Below are 27222 nucleotides of genomic sequence, written 5' to 3'. Positions count from 1 at the left end.
CCGTTATAACGTCACTCTGCTCCTGCCTCCGAGCGACTCCAACCTGCACGTAGTGGCTGGGCATGCGCAAAGCCCCGCACACCTCGCCGGCTGTACTGGTCTAAATTACCAGAAGGGGCGGCGGCGGGGATTCTCATTCTTCCAATATCCAGCACACCAGTTCTTCCTTAACAGAACCTCTAGTCTTTCGACCTCTCATACTCTTCAGGTAACTAAGCGGCCCCCGCCCCCGCCCTACGGACCTACAGAGTCTGTGGAGACGTTAAGTCTTTTGTCAGTGACTGGAAAAGTGACCCTGAGCAGCTGTCTCAGTCTGTTCCTTCATCTGTTGCTGTTATTGTTTAGTTGCTAAGTCGTGTCTGACTCTTTTGCGACCCCTTGGACTGTAGCCGGCCAGGCTCCTCTGTCCATGGGATTTCCCAGGCAAGAATACTGGAATGAGTTGCCATACCCTTATCCAGGGGAATCTTCCTGACCCAGGGGTCTGCATTGCAGGCGGATTCTTTACAGCTGAGCTACTGGGGGAAGCCCTTCCTTCATCTGTACTGTAGAAGTAAAAAGAATCTCAATATATAGCAGAGTTGTACACATTCACCCTTTGATCCGGTATTCTCACTTCTAGAATTCTATCCTAAAGGTATAGTAGTAAAAGTACATGCAAGATTGTTCACTGCAGCACCATATATATAATAAAATATGGAAATTCCTCAACAAATGGCTAGTTGAATAAATTGTAAACGAACGTAATGAAGTGAGTGCCTGAAAACATAATATTGTTCAGTGAAAAAAAAGCTACGTGGAGAGAAGTGTACATACTACCTTTTATCCAAAAAAGGGAGGACAGTAGTAATGTTATATATAAATTTGCCTATGAAACGCCCTACGGACTATGGCCAACCCAGTAACCATGAATATCTCTAGCTCCTAGATTGTGATCTCTAAATACCATCTTCAATTAAAAGGAGCCAAGACTCCTTAGAGTAGTTGTTCTCGAAACATTTTGTTCCCTAAATCTCTTTAAATTCTTAAAATTGTGAGAGGGTCCCAAAGAGTTTGTTGATGTGGGTTATATCTATTGATGTTTAGTGCATTAGAAATTAAAACATGTAAAAACAAAAAAAATCTGTTAACAAAAACTACTTAGAGGAGTGCCATTGTAAATTTTTCTAATGTCTGGCTTAATAAATGACAGCAGAATTCTTAAAACTGCTTCTACATTCAATCATAATATCATACATCATGTAACCTTGGGGAACTCTGTATATATTTATGAGACAAAAAGAGTTTAAAAGAGCAAATAGCATCTTAGTATTTTTATGAAAATAATTGTGACCACGCAGACCCCATGATAGGATTACAGGGATGCCCAGGGGCTCCCCAGTCACACTTTGAAAACCATCACTTTGGAGAAATAACTAATTTCACATTGGGGTTGGAAATGTAAAATAAGCCTGGAACATCTTATCTTAGCTGAAGGCAGGGAGGTTTTTAAAGACTAGTAGGGTGGTGTCAAAATGATTGAGGAGACAACTTGAATAGACTTACACTGGTCAAAGATGGAATGATTTGAGCATCAGTGAGTATTGTGACTTCAGTGGGTGAATGAAAAATATCAGATACGTTTACATACATGATTTTTAAAATGATTTATGATTTTTAAAAATCATGATTTTTTTTCACTATGATTTAAAAAAAAAAAAAACCTTATTGGTCACTTTTTGATGGTGTTAGGGAAAGTGAAAGTGAAAGTGAAGTCGCTCAGTCGTGTAGGACTCTTTGTGACCCCAGTCCATGGGGTGTTAGGGAACCAACTCATTATTTTGAAAACTAAAAAGCAGAGGGAAAAATCAAGCGTTTTTCTGGCCTCATTATATAAATCATAAAGTAACAAAATAGTTGATAAGGAGAAATTTATTCAAAAAATCTAAAACCCTAATAAGAATAGATGGCATATTTAGAATATTTCTATTGCGCAAACATTAGTTTGTTAATGAATCAATGTCCAGATCACGAGGTTGAGATCCTTGACAGAGAGCAACTGCGCCCCCTGGTGGAAGACTACCTCACTGCCTGTGAATAAGCCTTGCTAAACAAAAAACTGAACCTGAATCTGATCAAGTTTCTAGATCTAACCACTCATTTACAGGAAACATAGGAATAACATCAGAATGATATTAATACATTATGAAAAATCTAACTTGTAGAAACTTCAGACAAGCATCTCAGATTCTTTAAAAGAATATATGGAGGCGAGAGAGAGAACCTATAGATTAAGAGAAACAACAATAAGAAAACAAACAACCCAATTTAAAAACTGGCCAAAGATCTTAGCAGACACCTCACCAAAGAAGATATACAGATGGAAAGTAGGCATACGAAAAGATGCTCCACATCATATGTCATCAGGGAAATGCAAATTTAAACAATGCCACTACACACCCATTAGAAGTGCAAAAATTTGGAACACTGACAACATGAAATGCTGTGGGAGAGGGTTGTGGAGTAACAGGAACTCTCATCCAATGCTGGCAGAAATGCAAAATGGTATCACCACTCTGGAAGGCTGGAGGTTTCTTACAAAATGAAAATTTCTCTTACCTTAAAATCCTACAATTTTGTTCTTTGGTATTTACTAAAGGAGTCAGAAACTTACATCCACACAAAAACCTACCCACAAATGTTTACAGTACCTTTATTTATACCTGCCCAAACTTGGAAGCAACCAAGATGTCCTTCAGTAGGTGAATGTTTAAATAAACTGTGGTACATCCAGACAGGGCTTCCCTAGTGGCTCAGATGGAGAGAATCTGCCTGCAACGTGGGAGACCTGGGATTCAGTTCCTGAGTTGGGAATATCTCCAGGGAGATACTCCTGGAGAAGGAAATGACAACTAACTCCAGTATTATTGCCTGGAGAATTCCGTGAACTGAGGGATCTGGTGGGCTACAACCCATGGGGTCACAAAGAAAGAGTCAAACACAACTGAGAGAATTAAGTGTGCAATAGCATTATATCTTTAAAAACAAAAAAGGAAATACGTTAGCTTTAAAATACTTTATTGGGCTTTCCTGGTAGCTCAGCTGCTAAAGAATCCACCTGTAATGCAGGAGACCCTGGTCTGATTCCTAGGTTAGGAAGATGCCCTGGAGAAGGGACAGGCTACCCACTCCAGTATTCTTGGGCTTCCCTGGTGACTCAGACGGTAAAGAATCCACCTGTAACGCAGGAGATCTGGATTGGGAAGGTCCTCTGGAGTAGGGCATGGCAACCCGCTCTAGTATTCTTGCCTGGAGAATCCCCATGGACAGAGGAGCCTGCCGGGCTACAGTCCATGGGATCGCCAAGAGTCGGACACGACTAAGCAACTAAGCACAGTACAGCACATCCAGAAAATGGCATATTATTCAGTGCTGAAAAGAACTGAGCTATCAAGCCGATGAAAATACATGGAGGAATCTTACTGGCATATAGCTAAGGGAAAGAAGCCAAACTGAGAAAGTTACATGCTGTATGATTCCAACTACATGATGTTCTCTAAAAGACAAAACTATGGAGACAATAAAAGATGAGTGGTTGCTGGAGGGGTTGGGGGAGATAAACAGGAAGAGCACAGAGGATTTTAGGGGAGTAAAAATATTCTGCATGATACTATTATAATGATGGATGTGTTATCATACATTTGTCCAAACCCACTGAACTCACACCACCAAGAGAAAACACCATGGACTTTGTGTGATGTGATGTATCCATGTAGGTTCCATGTAGGTTCATCATTGGTTTAAAATAAAAGCTCTATTCTGGTGAGAGATGTTGATAATGGGGGAGGCTACACATGTGTGAGAATAGGCCATATACCTCCGTACTTTTCTCTCAATTTTATTATAAACCTAAAACTTGTCTAAATATTTTTTTAAAAGAGAGATAGTGAGGGAAATTTGGACCCTTTCTCAATCTTTTATGATAATAAGAAATTACTTTTCATTCTATATGTTATGATTTTGTGGTTGTATTTTTAAAGGGGCATTCTTATCTTTTAAATTTAACTTCTGAAATACTTATGAATGAAAGGACAGTAGCCTGCCAGGCCCCTCTGTCCATGGGATTCTCCAAGCAAGAATACTGGAGCGGATTGCCATGCTCTCCTCCAGGGGATCTTCCAGACCCAGGGACCAAATCCAAGTCTCTTATGTCCTGCATTGGCAGGCGGATTCTTTGCCACTAGTGCCCCTGGAAAACCTGCAATTTACTTCTAAATAATGAAAAATTAGTAATGAGTTGGTAATGCTTGAAGCTGACTAATAGGTAAGTAGGGGTTAATTATACTCCTCTCATATACTATTTTGTATATGAAATATTTTAAAAGATTTATGCCTTGAAGTAGTAAGCAAATTGTGTCTTTAAGCTCTTATTAACCCTCATTCTGTCTTATAACAGCTTAGGTGAGAGCTCTCATCTCTCTTATGATGAGATACAATCATTTGATAGTCATATTTGTGTAAGTCCCTGAGTGTTTAACTACCCCCAGAGGGGTTGTATAAAGCATTGATAGCCTAAATAAGTGTTTTCTTTGTGAGTAAAAACAGGGCTTCCCTGGTGATTCAGTGGTAAGGAATCCACCTGCCAAGCAGGAGCTGCAGGAGATGCGGGTTCCATCCCTGGTTTGGGAAGATCCCCTGGAAAATAAAATGGCAACCCACTCCAGTATTCTTGCCTGGGAAATCCCTTGGACAGAGAACCCTGGCTTGTTACAGTCCATGGGGGTCACAAAAGATTTGGACACAACTTAGCAACTAAACAACCAACCAAGAATTAAAGACATCTAGGAGAAGGCAATGGCACCCCACTCCACTACTCTTGCCTGGAAAATCCCATGGGTGGAGGAGCCTGGTGGGCTGCCATCTATGGGGTCGCACAGAGTCGGACACGACTGCAGTGACTTAGCAGCAGCAGTCGTTTCTTGAATAGAGGGTCCTTATTCTGACTTGCTCTGGAAATTTACCACACTTTTCCCCACTTCCCACCACCACCACATTTAAAAAGGGGGGGGGGGAAGAAATCAGTATTGTTTTGGAAAATATGATCTTATTCCACTGGTTAATGCCTAGCACATTTCCACCCCTTTCCATTTACCTATAGCTGTGAAATCCATCGAGATTAGTTAAATAAAAACAAAGCACAATTAAGGAGCCTGTCCCTCTCAACACACCTGGGAAAGAGATGGTTGAAATTGAGATGGTTGGCCGCACTTGGATAACTACCTGATATTCCCACAAGAGGGCACTCTAAGCTTCTGAAAAATCATAAAATCTAACAAATGGAGTTTTATATAAGGTCTCATTAACAAGCCCATAAGGCTGGGAAAGAGCTAAGGAACAGTGAGCAGGGAAAATAAGGGGTCAGGAGATAAAGTAAGAAGTTGTCTTCTGTTAACAAACTTACCTCTTCAACTTTGAATCCATCTAATAAGGGTCTGTGGGCATCCCAGGTGGTTCTAGTGGTAAAGAACCCATCGGGCTGTGAAGGAGACATAAGAGATGTGGGTTCGATCCCTGGGTTGGGACTATCCCTTGGAGGAGGGCATGGCAACCTGCTCCAGTATTCTTGCCTGGAGAATCCCGTGGTGGGCTACAGTTCATGGGGTTGCCAAGAGCCAGACAGAACTGAAGCAACTTAGCACACAATTATAAGGGTCTGTATTTCCAGCTATGGTTTTAAAACCCAGTTCAGTTTGGCTGCTCCAAGTGCACTAGCTGGGACAGACATGAAATGGAGGCTGTGGATTTTAGATGGTGGGGGACAGAGGCTGAAATGCGTGCAGCAAACCACCTCCCCCACAACACCCCTGCGCCTGTCTGAGTCTGCCAGCAGGAACTGAGATGAGAGTTCCCCATCAACGTTCCCTTTCCTTCCTTCAATCAAAATTTTAAAACCTTTGTGTTGTCTTCATTTTAGGTACTGCTTAAGACTACTGTTGAAAAAAATATTTATTTTCCCTGTAAATTCCTTTATATCCTAGTAAGATTCATTCATCTTGTGCTTCCGCTTTAAAGAACATTGTATCATCCTACTATACCAGACATCATTATTTCTAAAAGAGGGAAGGGGAAAATGATGCTTGCTTATGTTGATCAGAAAAATCTGTGAAGGTGCTTAAAAGGGCGCAGTTCAGTTCAGTCACTTAGTCGTGTCCAACTCTTTGTGACACCATGGACTTCAGCACACCAGGCTTCCCTGTCCATCACCAACTCCTGGAGCCTACTCAAACTCATGTCCATCGAGGTGGTGATGCCATCCAACCATCTCATCCTCTGTCATCCCCTTCTTCTCCCACCTTCAATCTTTCCTAGCATCAGTGTCTTTTCCAATGAGTCAGTTCTTTGCATCAGGTGGCCAAAGTATTGGAGTTTCAGCTTCAGCGTCAGTCCTCCCAATGAATACTCGGGACTGATTTCCTTTAGGATGAATTGGTTGGATCTCCTTGCAGTTCAAGGGACTCTCAAGAGTCTTCTCCAACACCACAGTTCAAAAGCATCAATTCTTCAGCACTCAGCTTTCTTTACATTTGCCTACAAATTTCTAACTACTGTTTCAGAGGTGTACAGAAACTAATACAGTGAGCAACTTCATGAGGAAGTTCATTACTAACAGAGGGAGATGGAGAAGGTGTGCCAGAAACAGAGCATTGAGCTGAACCATCTAGGGAGCCTAGTTGGCATGACTACAGGTGTCTTCATTTCCTTCTGAGATGAGTAGAGCAGACTAAGTTGTATGACATATTAGGCATTTAGTGGTCCTGGACAACAATGTCCAGTAGTAGTAGACAGCAGTGTCCATTGATTAAGCTTTTACATCTGTTTGGATGCCTGCACTTTCAGTGGCAAGTGATGCCAATCAGAAATCAGCCTAGAAAGAGTGATTGATAAAAAACATTATCTCTGTAACACAGAAGGTATCCTCCAAGTCCCTGTAAGAGTTTCTAAATTTTATGTTTTCATTTCAATGATCATTTTAAAAATATAATGTGAGCATACTCTCCATCGCCTCAATGACTACCTTATAACCATATACCCAAATGTGCACGTGTGTTTACAATTGTATGGGAGCCACGTGAAGGCCATGTGATGTTACAGACACTCTTTGTAAACAAGGCTTCACAGTCAGGAGGGGTAGCAAAGTAGCAAATAGAGCCACCTAACAGCATATGGCACCTCATGGTAAAGATCCTATCTTTGTATATTTTGACTAGCAACAGTTTATTCAGTAGATGAGGTAATAGACTAAAGAAAAGGTTTTCATTATGCCTTCTTGTTGTTAGAATATTATGTTGTTACTGCAATTTGGTGGATGCTATTGAGCAGATCAGCCCAACAAAACAACAAATTGGTTAAAATTAGTATCATTGTTTAAAAGGAAAAATAAAAAGCAATGCTCAATGATGCAATATTCCAGCATGTTCAAAACCAAGGCAATATGCAATGAAGCAGAAAACTCCAAATACATCTCTCCATTATTCAACCCAGTATGACTGGGGTTTTTTAATTACAACATATCCATTATTTGAATTTTATTAATTTTTGTTATTGTTTAATTTGTAAGTTAATTTATGTTTTATAGTTGAAACACAATATAGACAGGTTTATGTAATTCTTGGTTGTGAATATTTAAGGAAAGTTGTCATGAAAATTACTTTAATCTAGGAATAGGAAATAATGTGCTTTCCCTTCTTTAAAAGGGATTATTATATTACTCACATTTGAAAAACACTATTGTAATACCATATAGGTTTATTTCTTAAAATAATAACTGTGTTATAGGCATATATGAATTAAAAATAACTGTATGCTATTAATATATGTAAACTATAAAGTTAATAATGACCAACAGGAAATAAAGTAAGGAGAAAAACACAGTAAGCTTGTAGTCATAAGAGCAGTTGTGTGCTTTTGGGGGACTAGAGTGAAAACTAACTTCTTTTTCCTCTGGCTGTACCTCGTGGGCTGTGAGATCTTAGTTCCCCAACCCGGGATGGAAGCCGGGCCCCCTGCAATGGAAACATGGAGTCTCACCCGCTGGACAGCCAGGGAAGTCCCTGTCTTCACTTTTTACTTAAATAGATCTGATATGGGTCTTTACGTCCCATTAGTAATAAAAAAGGGAAATACTGTTTAAAATTTTAATTAACATTAAAATTCTTCATCATTATACAGCTCTATTGTGTTTGAGGTTTTGAAATAACATTTTTTTTCTTGGTTTTGCCTGAGTTATCTTTGATCTCCCACACCTGCTCTGGTGTATTCATGGGTTTCTGTAATGAGATGAGTGGTGGGAATAGTCAGATGGCTTCTTTGTTCTCTTTTCTGTACTTGTGCATTTCATGAGCATGAAGATGCAGTGGTCATAATCCCAAAGAGTTATTGCTATTCTCCACACTTTCTCATTCACGCAGCATGGCCCATCAAGCATTTGCTTACTAAACTTTTGCTTTTCCATCTCCGTGTGGACAGCTCTCCTTCTCTTTGAAGTCTCAAATCTTTTTTGTCTTCAGGTAAACATGGTATTTAAGGTGGGCTTCCCTAGTGGTTCAGATGGTAAAGAATCTGCCAGTAAAGAATCTGCCTGCAATGCAAGAGACCCGGGTTCAATCCCTGGGTCAGTATTTAAGGTGAGGTCTTCACTTACATTGGGAGTTATTCAATTTTCCTGGGTCTCTGGCATGCATGCATGTGTGCTAAGTCGCTTCAGTCATGTCCAGCTCTGTGTGACACTATGGACTGTAGCCTGCCAGGCTCCTCTGTCCATGGGATTCTCCAGGCAAGAATATTAGAGTGGGCTGCCATGCCCTCCTCCAGGGGATCATCTCGACCCAGGGATCGAACCTGCATCTCTTATGTCTCCTCCATTGGCAGGAGGCACTAACACCACCTGGGAAACCCCTCTCCATGTACACATGTTATTAAATTTTGTTTGCTTTTCTCCTGTTAATCTACTTCATGTCAATTTAATTCTTAGACCAGCCAGAAGAACCTAGAAGAATAGAGAACAATTTCTTCCTTCCCAAAATATGCCAGATACTGAAATGTGCTGAGAATAAATTTGTGAATAAGGAGCCTTACAATCTAATACAGGAAGACAGTTGTGTATACAAATAAGTGTATGTAATGGCTGCATGTGTGAGTGAAGTCTCCAACCTTGGGGAAACAAACCTTCATACTTTTCATTCATCCATCCATCTGTGCATTTATCATATATTCATCTTGAGCACCCAAGAAATGGCAGGGCTTGCTCTCAGAGTCAAGAATAGAGAGTGAAATGAGACACAGATCCTGCCTTCAAGGAATCCACAGTTAGTACGGGAGCCAGGTAAGTAATAAAAACATGCAATAAACAAGAGATAGAATTGATATGGGTTTCCCAGGTGGCTCATTGGTAAAGAACCTGTCTACAATGCAAGAAATATAAGGAACACAGATTGGATCCCTGGGTTAGGAATATCCCCTGGAGGAAGAAATGGCAACCCACTCCAGTATTCTTGCCTGGTAAATCCCATGGACAGAGGAGCCTGGCGGGCTACAGCCTATGGGGTCACAGAGTCAGACATAACTGGGCATGCATGCAGCTAAATAAATAAGAATAAATATTTTAAAAAATGAAGTACTTTACATGCATTTAATCCTCCTCAGAGGTGATTTATATCTGGTACTGTGGCTGCACAAGGGAAGGAGTGATCAGCTTCCTGGACAAAGCTTCAGGCAGGCTTTGCAGGGCAGAAGGTGATAGAATAGGATCTAGAGGACTGACATGGCATCATCAGGCAGTCGGGGAGAGAGGGTACTCAAGGAAGAAGCACAGTCTAGGACTTCTCATTATCTCTGAGTGTTTAGATTTAGGAGCAGGGTATCTTGTCAGACCCTCTCTCAGTCTGAAATGCTCATGAGTGTGCCTTGGGGAAAACATGAATGATGGCAGACACCAGAACAAATGACTGGGCAAGGACAGTATTTGATTGGCCTGGGACCTCGGGCTCATCCAATCTGGCTTCAAATACAAAACTCAGTGATGGTTTTCAAGGCTCTTAGTCACCTGCCTTCATCTTCTCTTTGCTGCTTAATTTCACCCTCTTCCTCTACCTCAATCCCATAAGACCCATTGCCTTTCTATTTATTCCTCCGTATTTATTCCTCTCTCTTTTCTGCCACCACGCATGCTTCTCTCCTTCTCTGCCAGCCCACGGTTCAGTTCAGTCCCAGCTCCTCTGCAAAACTTTGACCTCTGGGACTCAGTGGTTTCTATTTCTTTTGCTCATTTAAAAGACTTTTTATGTGTTAAAACTTGTGCCCAGTATTGCTTCCATCAGTGGCTCAGGTAAAGGATTTGGGGGATAACCCACTCTACTTAGCCTGAATATACCTGGAACGCCAATTACTATATGGAGGCAGGCATAGAACCAAATCTTGCAGGACATCTTGAAAAGAGTTAATTGAAAAGTTTAATTAGCCTGATGTGATGCATAATCCCGTAAGAGTCTGGGGGCTAAAGCTGACAAATCTTGCTCCCGCATTTCCCATATTGTAAACACTTCACACTGCAGTCACCATGTCTCAAGCTGTGGGAAGCATCTTGAGCCCACCTTCATCATTTCCACCCACAGCCTGCCTTCCTGACCTCGTCAGCTCTAACCCTACCTGGAGGCACTCTGTGGTTCTACGTCCAGCTGATCTGCTAAGTGTTTGCAGAACTCATTGACCATGTGCTTACTCTGAAACCTGGAGAAAAGAGAACGCTCCTCAATGTATCTGAAGGAAATTTGGACCTTATTGTCCTTCCCTCAGTTCATATTCTTTTTTTCCCCTCCATTGTTTTTTTCTCTCCAGTATTTATCAGGGTAAATAATCATCAAGTCTCATTGGCTTAAAATAATGAAAGCATATCCCATGCCCTTGTCTCTGTCGTTATAGGTTGTGGGGATCAGGGGGCAGGGGCAGGCTCCATTGAAAAGGCAGAGGTTGAAAGACTCAACATGATAAAAGCACTCACATTCTGTGTGGGCAATGACACCCGCCAGATGACGGTGGTGAGGGTGGGGCAGGGGAGACTAAAAGAAAATGGAGGGTGGTGCAAAGTATTTTAAGAGTCAGGCCAGGAAGGGAGGGGTAGGGGTATATGTCTCATGTATCCACATTTAATTTGCCAGAACTATATCAAAGGACTCCACCTGAAGGAAAGCTGCAAAATGTAATTTAGCTAAGTTTCCAGGAAGAGGATAAAATGCATTTGGTGAACAAGCCCTCCATCTCATTTGGAGGGGAGGCCTGTTCTCTTCAAACAGTCCAAGGAAACACTCTCTGACACCTTCTGCAATTTCAACACTGTGTTTGATGGTTCATCTCCAGTCCCACTTGTAGCAAATATTTCTTAATTCTATATCATACCCTGTCTTGTTTAATTCTCAGATTGTCCAACATATACATTTCTTCATTCTTCAGTGACGTTTCATGGTGGAAGGTGTGGCGGTATAAGAGAAGGCAGGCTAGAAGGGACTATTTTTCACAGGAAGGGAAAAAAGTAAACAAATTAGAACTGTCAGAAACTTAACTGAATGTGTTTCCATAGATTATAAGAAATTAATTAGAACAGGGATTTTAGTGGACAGATATTTATTTCTGTCAGATTATTTATATAAAGAACAGTTAATTGGGGTTTAAAGGGACTAAAAGGATTTTTAAATTTTTAAGAGAAATTTTTATTTTTATTTTTATTTAAAAAACGTGAATGTAAGGTTTTAGAGGATGCATTCACAGTTTCATAGTTCCGCTAGATGGCCCTCTTTCAAAATATTACAAAACTGGAGATGAACGGCTTTCTAATGCATTACAACTCTCATGTCTTTTCAAGCATTTAGGGTGCTTCATTATTGATTGTAGCTGATTTTCCTAAAATACTATTGATGTAGCAAATCTCATCTTGTAGTATGACATAGAAACAGTTTTGGTAAAAGAGTTTAGCCCAGAGTTTTCTTAACAGGGCATATTTTGTTCTGAACAGACCATTTAAAACAAACAACCTGACGACACTGAGATGACAACCTGTCCCCCAAAGTGCAAAATCAGCAACGATGCTGGAGAGTCCAGAAAGCGGCCTGCTCTGTAAGTTTCCCCTGCTCCAAGTGGATTTTAAAACCAACACAGATTCTACTCCTCCTTTTTTCCCAGCTCTATTTTGAGACACAGATTTCAAAATCCCTAAGGTTATTCTGCAAGGTTATGTGGATTCTGACAACCCCAAATAAGTCAAAGCCAACCAATTAAAATATGCTCTGAAACTAAAAATGGGATGGTTATAGTAAAAAGCTGCAAGGCCAGTGTTTAGCAACCAGAAGCTGGTCGTTGCCATTATAAGGCATCTCTGGAACTGCTGACAAGACACAACTAGTGTCTCTGTTTTCTATCTGAGCATCTATTAAACCCAGCATCATTTGTATTAGGAGCCACCTCTCAATGCAAGAAGCGAGTGCATCTGATTAAAAATAAAAAGTCAGGGAAATGGATAGTGGCTTTTGACTTTCTCCTTCCTTCCCCTCCCCAACCTTCAGTCTTGCTCAAAGGACACCATTGATGGGGTCTCCTACCACTTCAGCTCTCATAATCCCTCTAGCGAATCTGGTAATAGCAACATTAGTGTGTTCCCAGAAACAAAGGAAGTGAAGATCAGAGCCTTCTTACTCCACTCCCACCGTTCTTCAGGGTGCTTCTTATACTTTAATGGAGCCATCACACTATGTTCAACATTTCTAAACCATTCTAATATATATTCACAGTTGTAGACAAGAAATCAGAGCAGTAAACTCAGGCTAGAATAATTTCCCACCAGCAGTGTGGTCATCCGAGTTATCTTAAATATTATGTTGAAATCATTTCTGATCCTGGTTCTTCCAAATTTATGGTACCCGTATATATCCTTAATCATTAAATTCTAGACCACAAAAATTACACATTTGTGTGTACAGAGAGTTGAAGGATTAAATTTGGCCAAAATAATGTGTATGTAACCCTACCTGTGGCCATGATGAAGTAACAGGGACTGGATTTACTTTTCTGCCTTAAAAAATTAGAAAATCAGATAACATGTATCAAGTAGCAGTGTCAGACATTGGATGCTAAGCAACCCAAGAGGAAGGAAATAAATGAGGTGAGCCCTACAATTGTCCCATTTCCCATTTTTCTGCCTGGAAGTTTCTAGGTTGTAGTATATGCGTGTGTGCTAAGTTGCTTCAGTCGTGTCCAACTCTGTGTGACCCTAAGGACCTGACTGTCGCCTGCAAGGCTCCTCTGTCCATGAAATTCTCCAGGCAAGAATACTGGAGCAGTTTGCTCTGCCCTCCTCCAGGGGATCTTCCCGACCCAGGGATGGAACCTGTGTCTCTTATGTCTTCTGCATTGGCAGGTGGGTTCTTTACCACTAGCGCCACCTGGGAAGCCCCAGGTTGTAGTATAGGAAGTGATAACCCAGAGAGCAGCAGTCTCACTGAGCTGAGGACACCGAGGTTAAAGTCTGAGGAGGCCGAGGTAGCTAGTCTCCTCTCCAAGAGGAGGAGACTAACCGAGAGAGAGCTCTGGAGTAATGGAATAATGATCTATGCATGTGTGAGGGAAAACCATCTGAGTCCAGATAAAGAAGTCCAAGGAAGTCATATACCGAGCACTGCCTGCAGTTTACACAGAGTTGGGAATGGTTCATGTTCCTACCAGCGATGGTGAAAACATCTCAAAACACAAAAGACATCAGATGGTGACCTGAGGAGGGTATTGACTTCTTGGTAGTGGGCTACTCTGGATCCTGGCTAATGAGGCTCTTTTTTTAAAAAAAATTATTTATTTTAATAGAAGGGTGATTGTTTTACAGTATGGTCAGCCTGACAAAGTTTTAAAGCAAGCCTTGAAACAATCAGGAAGAAAGCCAACATTATGTAAGGCATACAACAAAATGCATCATCTAAGAAAGTAAACAACATGATATCCAGGATTCAATTTAAAAAAATACCAAGTATATGAAGGAGAAGAAAAAATAAGATCCATAACCAAAGGGGAAAATTACCTCAAATGACAGAGATAGTGGAATTAGCAGACAAGGATGTTTTTAAAAGCTGTTATAAAAACGCTTCGTATATTAAAGAAGATAGAAGAAATGTAAGAATGAACAGGGGAAAACTGAATGATATATAAAAAAAGAGAACCATGGAACTTCTAGAAAATAAGACTACAATCTCTGAAGTGAAAAATTCAGCAGATGACACTGGCAACAGCTTAAGCATGGTAGAGTAAGAGATCAGTAAACCTGAAACATAGTAATAGAAACTACCATAAATGAGTAACACAGAAAAATATTGAGAGAAATAAACAGAGCACCAGTGTCCTGGGAGACAGTACCAGTGTGTGAAAGTGGAGCCCCGCATATGCTGTAATGGTAGGAACACAAATGCACAGATTAAAAGTAAAAGGGTGGAAAAGACATGCCACGCAAACACCAATATTTTCAGACAAAGCACATTTCAGAACAAGGAGTGTTATCTGGGACAAAGAGAGACACTTGATACTGACAAATGTGTATGTATCTAATAACAAAGCTTCAAGTACATGTAGATAATATTCAGAGAAACAGAAGAAAGACTGCAGCATGCCAGGCCTCCCTGTCCATCACCAGCTCCTGGAGTCTGCTCAAACTGATGTCCATCAAGTCGATGATGCCATCCAACCATCTCATCCCTTCTCCTCTTGCCTTCAATCTTTTCCAGCATCAGGGTCTTTTCCAATGAGTCAGTTCTTTGCATCAGGTGTCTAGCTTGGTCATAGCTTTTCTTCCAAGGAGCAAGCGTCTTTTAATTTCATGGCTGCAGTCTCCATCTGCAATGATTTTGGAACCCCTCAAAATAAAATCTGTCACTGTTTCCACTGTTTCCTCATCTATTTGCCATGAAGTGATGGGACCAAATGCCATGATCTTCGTTTTTTGAATGTTGAGCTTTAAGCCAACTTTTTCACTCTCCTCTTTCACTTTCATCAAGAGGCTCTTTAGTTCTTCTTCACTTTCTGCCATAAGTGTGGTGTCATCTGAATGTTTGAGGTTATTGATATTTCTCCTGGCAATCTTGATTCCAGCTTGTGCTTCATCCAGCCCAGTATTTCTCATGTTGTACTCTGCATGTACTCTGAGAAAAATTACAGAGAGGTCCCAATTCACCAACATGAAATAGAGGACATCACTACAGATCCTGTACACATTAAAATGAAAATAACAGAGTGTTAAATAAGAACTAAAGATACACAATGGAGTGTTACTCAGCCATTAAAAAGAATACATTTGAATCAGTTCTAATGAGGTGGATGAAACTGGAGCCTATTATACAGAGTGAAATAAGCCAGAAAGAAAAACACCAATACAGTATACTAATGCATATATATGGAATTTAGAAAGATGGTAACGATAACCCTGTATGCGAGACAGCAAAAGAGACACAGATGTATAAAACAGTCTTTTGGACTATGTGGGAGAGGGAGAGGAGGGGATGATTTGGGAGAATGGCGTTGAAACATGTATAATATCATATGTGAAATGAATCGCCAGTCCAGGTTCGATGCATGATACTGGTTACTTGGGGCTGGTGCACTGGGGCAAGCCAGTGGGATGGTACAGGAGGGTGGAGGGAGGGGGAGGTTCGGGATGCGGAACACGTATATACCTGTGGCGGATTCCTGTTGATGTATGGCAAAACCAATACAATATTGTAAAGTAATTAACCTCCAATTAAAATAAATAAATTTATATTAAAAAAAGAGGAACTAAAGAGCCTCTTGATGAAGGTGAAAGAGGAGAGTGAAAAAGCAAATAGATGGGGAAACAATGGAAACAGTGACAGACTTTTTTTTCTTGGGCTCCAAAATCACTGCGAATGGTGACCGTGGCCATGAAATTAAAAGATGCTTGCTCCTTGGAAGTAAAGCTCTGACAAACCTCGAGAGCATATTAAGAAGCAGAGATATTACTTTGCCAATAAAAGTCCATGTAATCAAAGCTATGGTTTTTACAGTAGTCATGTATGAATGTGAGAGTTGGACCATAAGGAAGGCTAAGTGCCGAAGAATTGATGCTTTCAAACTGTGGTGTTGGAGAAGACTCTTGAGGGTCCCTTGGACTGCAACCCTGAACATTCACTGGAAGGACTGATGCTAAAGCTGAAGCTCCAGTACTTTGGCTCCCTGATGTGAAGAGCTGACACATTGGAAAAGACCCTAATGCTGTGAAAAAATTGAAGGAAGGAGAAGAGGACAACAGAGAATGAAATGGTTGGATGGCATCACTGACTCAATGGACATGAGTTTGAGCAAGCTCTGGGAGATGGTGAAGGACAGGGAAGCCTGGTGTGCTGCAATCCATGGGGTTGCAAAGAGTCAGACATGACTGAGCAACAGAGCAACAACAATAAATGCAAAGTCATAGATAGCGTGTTTACAGATAAGAAAACTAAATATTTTTTGATGACAATTTTCTGCTAATTGATCTATGGAGCCAACACAATTCCAGTCCAAATACCAGCAGGTTTTTTTTTTAACACACATGGCAACGTTTATAACTCAATAATAACAAAAAAAATCTGATTTTAAAACTGAGTAAAATATTTGAAACAGACACTCCACCAAAGAAGACAAATGACAAAATGCTCAACATCATTAGGCATGAGGGAAATGCAAACCAACAAACAACCCAATGACAACTAAACACAGCACAATGCAATTGAAATGAATGACAAAGTGGAATGTTGCAAGGATGCCAATCAATCACAACTGTCATATGCTGGGGGTGGAAATGCCTACTGGGATAGCCACTTTGGAAAACAGTTTGGCAGTTTTTTAGAAAGTTAAACTGGCAATCCCACTCCTAGATTTACCCGAAAGAAATCAACATGTGTCCACATAAATATGTATAGCAGCTACATTCATAATAGTCCAGCCTTGAAAACAACCCCAATGAATCAGTTGGTAAATGGATAAGCAAATGGCCCTATGTCCAGTGATGGAATACGACTCAGCATTAAAGGAGCAACCTACTGATACAAGCATCAACCAGGATGGCTCTCAGAAGCATTATGCTACGTGAAAGAAGCCAGTCACAAAAAGACTACACGCTGCAGAAGTCCCTTGTCTGAATTTTGACAAAGGTAGAATTACAGGGATAGATAGGAAATCAGTGATTGTCAGGGGCTAAGAGGGGGAGGTGAGGACTGACTGCAGAGATGCATGATGAAATGTTCTGTATCACGACTGTGGTAGCAATTGCAGAGCAGCATGCCTCTGTTAGTACTCAGTAAAGTATACACTTTAAATTGCTGGATTTTACTGTGTATAAGTTATACCTCAATGAAGTTCTTTTTTTTTTAATATAGAGGTGAGAAATCCACAAGGTCCATTGAGTAAGGACAGTGACAAAAATATACATACATTCTTTGGAATTCCAATGCTGAGCTCCCTAGACAATTGGAATCTTTAATCTGATCTATGCTGGTAGCTACCTTTTAATCAAGAAAAGTTAAAGTCAACTAAATAAGTACAAAGGGTACCCTGGTATATGACCTACTTCCAATGCTTGGGATAGGGTGGGGAGGGGAAGAAAGGGATGTGAATTTGGCATGTGACACTAAGATAATCATCTCCCAGCCGTCTGTTCAAAACAGTTAACCTGTGGTTCCCATTTAATCAACACACACACCTGGAACACCTATGTGTCAGGCAGAATCAGTCCCCGGGCAAAACGCGAAGATGAGTAAGACAAAGCCTGTGTCCTTGAAGGCAAAACCAGGATTACAACATAGTCAGTCAGTGCAAAGTGTTCCTGAAATATCGAGAGGAATCTGTTCATGTGAAAATCATTGGCTGAGTCCTAATTATATTCCAGGCATGTGCTGTCGGTCTTTGAATACAATGATGGGCAAAAGAACCAGAGAACACCCTCTTCTGCAGATAAGTCAGTCAGGCATTAATAAAGGAATCACACTGTTACTACTCATCAGGATTCTTGATTATAAAAATGATGCTGACTCTAGTTAAGTAGAAAAAAATAACCTACAAGGGGATCAGATGGCTCATAGAATTGACAGAAATGAGGAAATTCCCTGGCAGTCCAGGAAGCAAGCCCAGGCGTCCAGCAGTGGCCCAAGCCAGCCACACAGTGGCCAAAAACAAAGCAAAGCAAAATAAAACAAACAAAAAAACAATGAAATAGAATTGATAGAAATGTTAAAGAACCAGACTAAGGCAGGAACCATGGGAGTCAAGACTCTGCTACAGAAGCTGGTACCTGACCCCCTAATGACTGTCATCCCTGTCCTCATGACACTGAACTCTCCCTCTGCACAGCCAAGAATAATGTCTAATCAGCCCCGTGCTTTTTGCAACTTTCCCATAAGACTGATGTGCTTGTCCAGGCTTAGATCATGTGCCTGCCTAGAAGTGGGAAAAATGGTTTTTTCTCCTTTGAGTTTTTGTATTAGGAGGCCGTCTTAGTTAATTGAGTGAAAAGGATAGGAAAGAGTGTGTTAACCAAAAAAAAAGAAGTACAACCTAAAAGTTGAAAATTATGTTTCATTTTGTGAACTCTCTGAGGGCTTCAAGCCCAGCAGGCAGCCTCTTAGGAGTCTCTCTGAAGAGGTAAGGGAGGACTCAGAATATATAAGAGTTTTTCAACAAAGACCAGGAATTAATAGTTGGAACATCAAAAGATGGTTGTTTAGTCGTTAGGTTGTGTCCAACACTTTTATGACCCTGTGTACTGCAGCCTGCCAGGCTCCTCTGTCCATGGGATTTCCCAGGCAAGAGTACTGGAGTGGGTTGCCATTTCCTTCTCCAGGGGATCTTTCTGATCCAGGGATTGAACCCACATCTCCTGTGTCTTCTGCAGTGGCCGGCAGATTCTTTACCACTGAGCCACCAGGGAAGCCCATCAAAAGATTACTGTTAATTGAAGAAAACCAGACATCTAAAGTTAATGAATTTAGTGCTTCTCTATGTATGGGAACATGCAAGATTCTGGATTCACTGAAATAGTTCTTTGATGGGCACCTTAGCTATCTAGGACCAGCATCCTTTTCTTTCCCATCCTCAGCCTCCACAGGGTGCACCCCTGGGGGCAGCGGTAGCAGCTGACAGCTGAAATATACTTTGTTTATTGACATGGCAGGGAACATTTCTCATTTGCCAGTGTCTGGAGCGTGTACTGAGGAAACTGCGTGTACTGAGGTCCCACCGTAGGAGGGAGAATGATGCGTATCAAGCACTGAAAGGGTGAGGGACCATGCAGCACTTTGGGGCAGTGTTCAAAGGATTTGACCTTTCCACGAGCAATGAGAAGCCACTGTGGGATGTTAAGCAAGGAAGGAGATCACTGAATTCCTGTGTCTAAAAGGTTACTTTGCACTCTGGAGAACAAAATGGAAGGAACAAAAACGAAAGCAGAGCCACCAGTTACTTGGCTACTCCAACAATGCAGTCCAGAGGCTGACCCACGCAGTGCCAGTAGAAGTGGAGAGATAAGGATAGGCAAGAGCCCTGTAGAAGGTAGAATATAGGACTGGCTGTGATGGTAGCAAGGTGTGGGAAGTGAAAGAGGGATGAAGCCAGGATGACTCCTGAGTTTCTGACTGGCGTAACCAGACTAATGGGGGTACAAATCATTGGAAAAGGGAACACCAGGAGAGGGCCTGCTTGGCAGAGCAAATGATGAATTTTAGTATTCAACCTGTTTACTATGCAATGGCTTGAGACACCTAAAATGCAGTATCAACTAAGTGAGAGAACCTCAATCCAAATGAATTTTTAAAAAGGGGAGAAACCAACAGAGGGTTCATAATTACAAGGTAAAAAAAAAAATCATGGATGCAGGTCATCAGACAGAACTGGAATCAGAAGTTGAAATAATATTAAGGTGGTTTACTTTCTCTCCTCATTGCTCAGAAAAAGCAGTATTAGTCCCTTTAAATGAAAAACATTTCTTAAAAAAATATACTATGACCTCAAAAATGTCCCAGAATCAAGTAAGAAAGAAAGATGGATGGACCAAATGACCTTCAAAATCCCATCCAACCCTAAGATTCTACTGTATTGTCTAAGTTTTGAATTGTCTAGAGTGTTGCTGTACTGTGTGGAGTCTCTCAGCTGTGTCTGACTCTTTGTGACCCTATGAACTGTAGCCCACTGGGCTCCTCTGCCCATGGGATTCTCCAGGCAAGAATACTGGAGTGGGTCACCATGCCCTCCTCCAGGGGATCTTTCCAACCCAGGGACTGAACCCAGGTCTCCCACATTGCAGGTGGATTCTCTACTGTCTGAGCCACAAGGGAAGCCCAAGAATACTGGACTGGGTAGCCTATTCCTTCTCCAGGGGAACTTCCCGACCCAGGAATTGAACCAAGGTCTCCTGCATTGCAGGCAGATTCTTTACCTGCTGAGCTACCAGGGAAGCCTCTAGAATGTTGATTTATTCCTATTCAAATACGCTGGTTCCATTTCTTAACAGTAATAACTATCATCATCATTATTATTATTTCAAGCAAGCTACCTCCATTCCTCTGATGTAAATTTTAAGAGGCAATAATATGATATATTGAGTAAAAGCATGAAATTTGAGGACAGAGAGTTCTGGGTTTCAATTCCATCAAACATAAATCAGTTATGCAAATTTACAGAATGTATTTCACTTTTCTAGTTTTCAAAATGAGAGTAATAATAGTGCTTATGTCATGGTTTTTATGATGATTAAAAGGGTTCTTGAATATTAAAAAAGGCAATGTCACGTAGGTGGTTGGACATATGAGTCTGGAATGCAGAAGAAAATTTGTGTGAGAGATATACTATTAATCTATATTTATATTTAAAGTAGGTTTCTTTTCATGACAAGCCCACAGCTAACATCATACTCAATGGTGAAAAGCTGAAAGCATTCCCTCTAAGATTAGGAACAAGACAAGGATTCCTCACCACTTTTATTCAACATAGTATTGGAAATCCTAACCACAGCAATCAGACAAGACAAAGAAATAAAAAGAATTCAAATTGGAAAGAAAGAAGTGAAACTGTTTGCAGATGAAGTGATACTATACATGGAAAATACTAAAGATGTCACCAGAAAACTACTAGAGTTCATCAATGAATTTGATAAACTTTCAGGATATAAAATTAATACACAGAAATCTGTTGCATTTCTATACACTTAAGCTATCAGAAAGAGAGATTAAGGAAATAATCCCATTTACTATCATATTAAGAAGGATAAAATACCTAGGAATAAACTTACCTAAAAAGGTAAAAGACCTATACAAGGAAATCTATAAGGCTCTGTTGAAATCAATTGAAGATGGCATGAAGAGACAGACAAGATATACTGTGTTTTTGGACTGAAAGAATTAATATTGTTAAAATGACCATACTACTCAAGGCAATCTATAAATATAATGTGATCCTATAAAAAAAACCTATTTTTCACATTACTAGAACAAATAATTTTAAAATTGGTACAGAAACACAAAAGATCCCAAATAGTCAATACAATCTTAAGAAAGAAGAACAGAGCTGGGGGAATCATTCTCCCTCTTCAGACTATACTACACAGCAACAGTCATCAAAACAGCCACACACAGACCAATGCAACTGAATAGAGAGTCCAGCAATAGAACCATGAACTTAAACAGGCAATTAATGCATGACGAAGAAAGCAGGAATATACAATGGAGAAAAGACAGTCTCTTTGATAAGTGGTATGGGGAACACCAAACAGCTACATGTAAAAGAATGAAATTAGAACATTTCCTAATGCAAATAAATAAACTCAAAATGGATTAAAGACCTAAATGTAAGGATGGAAACCACAACACTCCTAGAGGAAAACATGGGCAGAACAGTGTTTGACCTAAATCATAGCAATATTTTTTTGGATCTGTCTCCTAAAGCAAAGGAAATAAAAGCAAAAATAAACAAATGGGACCTAATTGAACTTAAAAGCTTTTGAACAGCAAAGAAACCATCAACAAAATAAAAAACAACTTATTGAATGGGAGAAAATACTTGCAAATATTAAAACTGATAAGGGATTAATATCCAAAATATATAAACAGTTCATACAACTCAACATCAAAAAAAAAAAAACACACACAAACACAAACAACAGTCAAAAAGTGAGCAGAAGACCTGAATAGATATTTTTCCACAGAGGACATGCAAATGTCCAACAGGCGCATGAAAAGACACCCAATATAGCTAGTCATCAAGGAAATGCAAATCAAAACCAAAATGAGATGTCACTCCACACTTGTCAGAATGCTGCTGCTAAGTCACTTCAGTCGTGTCCAACTCTGTGGGACCCCATATACAGCAGCCCACCAGGCTCCCCCATCCCTGGGGTTCTCCAAGCAAGAACACTGGAGTGGGTTGCCATTGCCTTCTCCAATGCAGGAAAGTGAAAAGTGAAAGTGAAGTCGCTCAGTCGTGTCCGACTCTTAGCAACCCCATGGACTGCAGCCCACCAGGCTCCTCCATCCATGGGATTCTCCAGGCAAGAGTACTGGAGTGGGGTGCCATTGCTTGTCAGAATGGCTATCATCAAAAAGAACAAAAATAAATGCCGGTGATAGTGTTCAGAAAAGTGAACCCTTGTACACTGTTGGTGAGAATGTAATTCGGTGCAGCCACTGTGGAAGCAGTATGGAGCTTTCTCAAAAAACTAAAAATAGGACTACCACACAACCCAGCAATTCCACTCCTGGGTATATATCTGGGAAAAAACAAAAACAATAATTCAAAACAACATATGAACCCCAGTGTTCACAGCAGCATTATTTACAATTGCCAAGATTATAACAACAATTGCCAAGATGGAAGTAACCTAAGTGTCCATCAACAGATGAATGGATGAAGAAGATGTGGTATATATACTTACATGCATGTATAAGTATGTAAGTATATATACATACACATATATACAATGGAATACTTTTGTTCATGCTCAGTATTCAACTCGTGTCCAACTCTTTGTGACCTTATGGACTGTAGCCCACCAGGCTTCTCTGTCTATGGGATTTTCCAGGCAAGAGCACTGGAGTGGATTGCCATTTCCTACTCCAGGGGATCTTCCTGACCCAGGTATTGAACCCACTTCTCCTGTGGCTCTTGCATTGTCAGGCAGATTCTTTACCACTTGAGCCCTAGAATTTGCAATATACATTGACAACTAATCCAAGTCTACTTTCAAGTAACACCATATCTCTTCGTGGGTAGTACAAATACCTACAGTAACACAATATTCTCAATTCTTCCCTCCCACCCCTTATATCATTGCTGTTATTCATTTCACTTATATATAAACTTTAATCACTGAATACATTGCTATTATTTTCCCAAACTGTTATCTACTAGATAAATTAAGAATTTAAAAAATGGAAGCTTTTCTTTTACCTTCACTTATTCCTTCTCTAATGCTCTTTCCTTCTTTTTGTAGACACCAGTTTCTGACCTGTTTCATTTTGCTTCTCTCTGAAGAACTTCTTGTAACATTTCTTGCAAGGCAGGTCTACTGGCAGCAAATTATCTCAATTTTTATTCATCTAAGAAAGTACTTCTCCATTTTTCAAGGGTAATTTCACAGGATACAGATTTCTAGGTTGGTGTTTGTTTCTTGTTTTTTCTCTTTCTCTCAAAACACTAAATATTTCACTCTATTCTTGATTGCCTGGTTTCTGAGAAGTCAGATGTTCCTCTATGGGAAAGTTGTTTGTTTGTTTTTTTTTCCACTGTAGATTGATTTGCTGCAGTTTGAAAAAGATATGTTTAGGTGTTGCTTGAGGAGTGGGGCAGCAGGGTGGGGGGGCAGGCATTCATCCTGTTTAATACATTCTGAGTTTCCTGGATCTGTGGTTTTCTGTTGGATGTTAATTTGGGGGAAATTCTTAGTCATTATGGTTTCAAGTATTGCTTCTGTTCTTTTCTCTCTTATCCTCGAGATTTTCTCATTATATATATGAGAGAGGCAAACCAGGACTGAAATCTAGCTCTAATGCCAAAGCCCATGATTTTCTCCAGGCTGATTTGTGAAGAGTTTGCTAGCAAATATTTACATTAAGCCATAAATTACTCAACCTGAAAAACTACAGTGGCATAATGGAAAGTGAGCCTGAATGAACAAACACACACCAGCTTTTAGTGCTCTAGAAACAGATCAGGGTGGGAAAGAGACTTCAGTTACTGAGCACTTAGAACACAGAGGTCCTGTTGGTCTTTATATACCTCTTTTCTCTTACTCCTCTCAATAACCTTGCAAAGCAGAGCTAATTATTTTCATGTTACCCTATGAGGCTTTGAAGCACAGGCAGGGTTAGACTGATGCAAGACCTTAATAAAGACTGACTTTTTATGCTTTCGTTCCTTTTCACCCACTTCCCACTCCCCTATCCCCAACATTCCGATCCTCCTCCTCCTTGATGCCCTGAAATAGGTGAGGTTCCCTTTGAAAACTTAATCCGTGACAACTTCAGAAAAAAGTTGAAAGAAAAATTAGATGATTTCACCTTACCTCTTGACTGGCTTGATTTTATTGTCAAAGAAATATGTGTGTGTGTGTGTGTGTGTATTTAAAATGGGCTCTATTTTCCTCATTCTTTCCTTTTTCTTCCCCCGCCCCTTCCTTTAGTTATTTTGTTTTGTATTTAGAAATGTCTGCCTTTTGGCTTAGTATAACATCACTGGCTCTTACACTGTTTCCTGCAGAAATTGTAGATACTGCTTACCCATCTTCTGTGGAAAAGTAGGGAGCCAGTTTGATCTTTGTGGGCAACTAGCCTTTTCTGCTTGGATGCCTCAGGAAACCTCTCTTATCCCTGAAGTTAAATATCTTAATCAATGTCTATTGTTATACATCAAATAGTCTCTGGGTATATGGTGTACCATTATGATAGCAGATTTCATTCTTTCATTTCAGGGAAATTTTCCTTCATTGTATTTCTGAATAATTTTTATCTCCTATTGTTGAGTATGCTATTTCAGGGACAATAATTATCTTTGTTTTGTATCATCTAGAACTGAACACCTTATTTTGTCCCTAATTGTTTTAGCTTCTTGGTAGTCTTCTGTGTTCATAGTGATGGTTTTAAGGTGTTCTTCAGCACCAGTAACTCTTCTTTGATTTCTAATTTATTTGTTAGATAGTATTATTTTGGTTCTGATGGGTTTCCTTAGCCTTGCAAGTCTCTTTCATTTCTTCATGTTGTTTCAGCACTTCATCTTTGAGTTCTTATTTATTGATAGCATTATTTTAAAGTTTTTCTTTAGCACAAGACAATCTGGTGAGTTTTCTTCTGTTCTTTGGGTTTTGTTTTCTTCCAGGCTGTCTCCTTCATGTTTGGTTTTCTCTCTCTCTCCCCCTCTTTCTAGCGGATTAACACAGTTGACATGACTTTTTTTTTCTTTACATGCCATTTATTTTTATTTGCTCAAGCTATAATTGGGCAGTTCTGCTTCTCCTCAGTTCCTCTGACCTACTGTAGTTCTCCTTGACCTCCTTTGTACCTTCCCTGGAAACTATCAGACCAGTGGACGGCAACTTGGGGGCTGGATGTCATTTTCTATTTACTTTTCAGCGGCTCGAGTCTTGAGAGAGGAAGAACTCCTCTGGACCTGCCTGCAGCTCTTGCTGGGATCCTAAACCACATTCTCTGAGTTGCAGTGAATGTTTTTTCCCCGGGCAGTCTTCCCAGTGAGGGCCAGGGGTCTCCTAACCCCTGGGCTCTGGTTGGCTCCTCCAACTCAGCGATGACCTTGGAGAACAGCCAGGCCTGTCAGCCCCTCTAGCCTCAGCTGGGATCCACAGTGGTGCGGAGAGCAGCTCCTGTGCTCAGAGTTTCCACACTCACCTTTTGGCCACTTCTCTTCAAATCAAGGTGAATTCAGAGTATCAGAATTTTTTTTGACTCACCTGTTCTCACTTCTCTTTCTGGGGAGTGGGTGTCATGGTAAGCAAGGTTAAGAGCTACTTTTCAAACTTTATTACATGATGTTTTATCATTTTTCTATTTTGATTGCTGTTGATGAATTTTTGGCCTCCTAAAAAGCAATAATTTTGTTCATTTCCTTAGGTGCTGGGGGACAAACATTCTCTGATCTGATTTCCTTTACTCCAAAGTCTCAGAACAACTTTGCAATAAGCATTCTTGGTGATTCCAAGCAGATGGTTTGAATCAAATTCAGAAAAAAAGCCAAAGCATGAAATTCAGAGTCAAGGTAAAAATAAAACTAAGGATGGGGTGAAAAGCAGAGAGCCTTATTTTGTAATGGCTTTAAACAGTGAGATAGTTCCTAATTTCATATTTACTTAAAAAATATACTTGGGCTTCCCTGGTGGCTCAGATGGTAAAGAATTGCCTGCAATGCAGGAGACCCGGCTTCTATCCCTGGGTTGGGAAGATCCTCTGGAAAAGGGAATAGCAACCCTCTCCAGCATTCTTACCTGGAGAATTCCACAGATAGCAGAGGAGCCTGACAGGCCAGAGTCCATGGGGTCGCAAAGAGTCGGACACGACAGCAACTTTCACAAAAAAATATACTTATACTTCTAAGAGCTTAAAAAGAAAAAAAAAAAAAAACCAGCCAAGATACTTTGCTTTTCCTTTCCCAATGTTAAAAAGAATGGAAGGTGAATAGGGGCAAGTTAAAAAACCTCACATATTAAATACATGTAAAGAAAAAGAAACCCCAAGCATTTTTGCAATCATAGAAGGTACCAGAGTGGCATTAAAAATGTGACCCAAGAATATCCTTCCCCAAGATGTCTCCTTCTAAAAGCAGCTGCGCTGAACACCTCTGACTTTACCATACTCTGCATTTATTTATCTTACAGAGTGTAATGAATTCTTTCGTTACTTTCAGAGATTAATTCTGTGTGCTGACTCCAACAAGACTTGATGCTTCCTTCCATTGTGCTCAGCCGCATTTTAAGCAGCTCCCTGGGAGGTAGTCAGTGCTGTGTACGGGGATTTCACTGCATGGTTCACATTGAGATCAGCAAAAGGGTGGATAAATCCCTAGGTGCGGTTTTAATTTTGTTGCCAGGAAAAAAAAAAAAAAAAAAACCGCAACCAGTGTTCAGAGTCCATCAGGCTTAGCTTCTCTGATGTACCTCTGCGAAGTGCATCGGGC

At 40.4% G+C, this 27222-nt stretch overlaps 1 long non-coding RNA gene across 1 annotated transcript; it reads left to right on the top strand.

Annotated features, from left to right (window-relative positions):
* Nucleotides 1–17: 17 nt before the first annotated feature.
* Nucleotides 18–14379, top strand: LOC147366657 (uncharacterized). Its single transcript, XR_015169441.1, has 2 exons — nt 18–208; nt 12044–14379. It is a non-coding gene; the product is annotated as an uncharacterized LOC147366657 (long non-coding RNA).
* Nucleotides 14380–27222: the final 12843 nt, after the last annotated feature.

This window comes from Bos grunniens, chromosome 8, assembly GCF_055505025.1.
Source record: "Bos grunniens cultivar Pamir isolate PY7600 chromosome 8, Bosgru_T2T1.0, whole genome shotgun sequence".
NCBI lineage: Eukaryota > Metazoa > Chordata > Mammalia > Artiodactyla > Bovidae > Bos > Bos grunniens.
Note: the sequence above shows the minus strand (reverse complement) of the source record. Positions and strands in the feature narration are given on the sequence as shown.